This window comes from Triturus cristatus, chromosome 5_2 (assembly GCF_964204655.1).
Source record: "Triturus cristatus chromosome 5_2, aTriCri1.1, whole genome shotgun sequence".
Taxonomy (NCBI): domain Eukaryota; kingdom Metazoa; phylum Chordata; class Amphibia; order Caudata; family Salamandridae; genus Triturus; species Triturus cristatus.
Window position 1 is genome coordinate 346209226 of NC_140588.1, and position 3388 is coordinate 346212613.

Consider the following 3388-nt stretch of genomic DNA (forward strand, 5'->3'; position numbering starts at 1 on the left):
GTGGCTAGACGTCCAGTGCCTCTTTGTGTGCCTTGTATGGGACCCAGTGGCCTCTGGGCCAGGAATGCGGATCATGGTGAGTTCTGGGGTGACGGGGGCAGGTGGGGTTAATTCGGGAGTCTCTGCATAATCACTGTTAAGTTGAATTTGCTAAGCAGGAATACGCTCTAAATTTTAGGAGCCCCTCCGCAGGCTGCATTTAATTGAGGTTTATTGGCGGGAAGTAGCTAGGTGGCTGGGTGGTCTGGGTTTATGTCGTATCACATGGAGCTTAGCTTTCATCTCTGGTGGGCATTTGAGTATTGTTTGGCATGGCTGCGCAGCCTAAGGGAGGCCAGGTCGGAAAGAGGAAAGATAAGGACCCGGAACTAGCTCAGCTGCTGATGTTGGTGTTAGCTAAGTTAGGCAAAGATGGGGGGGCTGAGGCTTCAGCGTCGAACTCTGAGAGGGAGGACGGCCCCTTGGGGGCAGAGCGTCCACAGCTCTCTCATGTTCCCCTGCAAGCAGCTTTTCCCCCAGTGCAGAGAAGGGGCAAAAAGTCAGCGCATACCCTTGCTCGCAAAAGGGCAGGAGTGGCGCATGCCACTTCATCAGGTGTTCCGGAGGACCCTTTAACCCATAATCCTCCACCCCCTTCAGACCCCCCGCAGCACTACTGAATGTTTCCACCTTAACTCAGCCTGGTTCTTTAGCCACCCCCGGGGTATAACATAGCTCTAATACTGACTTACCCACACCAGGGGAGTCCAAAGTCGCTCAGGTGGCGTTACAGAGCATTAGGCAGGCACTACTAGCCTTAACTTTTGGGCCCCCAGGGGGTGATGGTGTCCCCACAGCAGCATCTTCAGCAACCACACAGCTACCCGCTTCTTAGACCCTTCCCCCGCAAGAGCAGACAGTGGAACCTAGACATCAGTCTGTACTATCGCTGGCCCAATTACTCGTTAGGTTGGTAACACCATTAGAGAAGGTAGATCCTCCTTCTTCGTCAACTACCACCCCCTGGGCCCCTTCTAATGACATTATGGTAGCGACCACTGATCTAAGAAAGCAGGTGGAGGCTATGGGGGCGGCACGAGTTGGCGTTGCGGGCAATGCTAACATTGCTGTAGCAGCCGACGCTCAAACATCGCTGACGAGAGAACCTCCCTGTGGTGACACAGGTAAGAAAGCTGAGGTCTCGGCATCTAGCACTGTGGGGAAGCAGGAAACCTTGTTATCGAGGCCAGGGAAGTTATCTTTGCATGTTCCCCCAGATGTTAAGGAAAAAATATGCAGAGGGGAATTTGTAGATATATTCTCTTTAATAAGGGCAAAGAGGAGGGAATGCGACCAGAAAGATAAGGAGAGTAAGGATAACTTATCTAAAGATAAAGTTGAGGAGACTATAACCAATTGGCTATTTGGGTTCAATGTCTATATATCAGTTATGTTAGAAAAGAAGCCTGAAGTTGCGTCTTCCATGATATTTTATTCCAACAAGATATTGAAAGCACACCACTGCTTGGTACTGCTTGGTTGGATTATGACCGGGACTTCAGGTGTGCAAGAGTCGAGGATCCAGACATTGGGTGGGATCAGACAGAAGTGAATGTATGGTTGGAGAGTGTAAATAACAAGACTCCCTTAAAGGTGCCTTTTCGTCAGCAACAGTCAGGTGAGAAAAAAGGATCCTGCTGGGCCTTCAATAGGAAAGTTTGCACGCGTCCAGTTGGAACCTGCAAATTCAGGCATAACTGTTCCTTTTGCGGCCACCCATCCAATCCAGAGTTCAAGTGCAATAAGAAGTCCAAAGATAAAGGGAAAGAGGGAGCTAAATCTTCCAATTAGTTGCGAGCTGCCCACACCAGTTAAGATTTTCAGGCTGATTCCATGATTGAATACATACCCAAGCGGAGATACGGCCAAGTTACTGTACCTGGGGTTCTCTTCAGGTTTCAGGATCCTGGCATCTCAGGTACCGCCCATCTCGCATTGCGACAATTTATTTTCAGCACGCACACATTGTGAGGTGGTGCATAAGAAGCTGATGAAAGAGAGTGCTTTGGGCAGTATAGCGGGTCCCTTCTCCGCCCCTCCTTTTGGGGACTTTGTGTGTTCCCCATTAGGGGTGGTGATAGACCTGGCACCATTGGCATGGGTCTCCCTTCCATTTTTCTTGCTGTTGCTCTTGATGTTTTTTGCTGGTTTTAGATGCTTTGGGCACTGTGCCACTGCTATTCAGTGCCACAGTGTCAGTGCTCCCTATGTTAAATTTATGTATGGATTAGTGACTCCATGATTGGCTTATTTGGTTTACTTGTCAGACCCTAGTACAGTGCACTGCGTGTGCTCAGGGCTTGTTAATCAAATGCTGCTGGTGGGCTTGCAGCACTGATTGTGCCACCAACCGGAGCAGCTTGTGAAGTGTCTCAGGCCTACCATTGCAGAGCCTGTGTGTAGTCTGGTACTGCTTGTTGACTTGGCAAGTGCACCTCCTTGCCAGTCCCCAAACCTTCCCTTTTCTGCATATCAGACACCCCTAAGGTAAGCCCAAGGGCAGGGTGCATTGTAGGTAAAAGGTAGGACATGCCCTGGTGTGTGTGGTATGTCACAATAATGAATTACAGCCATTTTCATTTTTCACTATTGCAAGGCTACCAGTCCCCATAGGCCAGAATGGGCAGTTTTATTATAACACCTTATAATCATAACTCACCCAGGGAACATGGTAGAAATCCGAGTTTAGTATGCCTGCACTCAGAATGATACAATACATCTTTTAGTGAAGTTGGTTTTAACATTCTGTGTTTGAAAATACCACTATTAGAAAGTAGGTATTTTCTTGCCTAACTATCCAACCCTGCCTCTGCTAGGTTGTGTATTCCATGTCTGGAGTCTGAGTGACAGGGGCTGGGGGATTCCAGGAGACAGGGTGAGTCAGCACATGGCTGAATAGAGATATCTGCTTGGAGAGTGATGGGAGGGGTGGCACCTGAGTCTGAATAGGGCTGTGCCTGCCTTCCACAATGCTGGCTCCACCTCCTGTGGTGCGTCTGATGTCCCTGGCCTGCCCCGCCAAATTAAAGAAGGAGTCCTGTCAACAAAGTGCTCCAGGACTGACCAGAACTGGTTTGGACTAGGTACAGACACTCTCTACCTTCAGAGACAAAGGATTTTGGTGTATAAAAAGGGGGACCCCGACCCCAGAGTTTTAGATCCCTTCTGGGAATCAAGACGACCCTTTGCTGAGGAGAAGAACCAGGAAGCTGAAGGAGGAGACTACCTCTGTGCTGTGTGTTTGGTGGTTGGCCTGCAGAGGTGGCTTCATTGCCAAAGAAAGGAGAAGAGGACTGATTGTGCTTTTCATCAACTTGAAGAAGAATCTCCAAGGGCTTGAACTTGAGCT

At 49.2% G+C, this 3388-nt stretch overlaps 1 pseudogene; it reads left to right on the forward strand.

The window, feature by feature from the left end:
- Positions 1 to 1024: 1024 nt before the first annotated feature.
- On the forward strand, positions 1025 to 1830 carry LOC146822976 (uncharacterized; annotated as a pseudogene).
- Positions 1831 to 3388: the final 1558 nt, after the last annotated feature.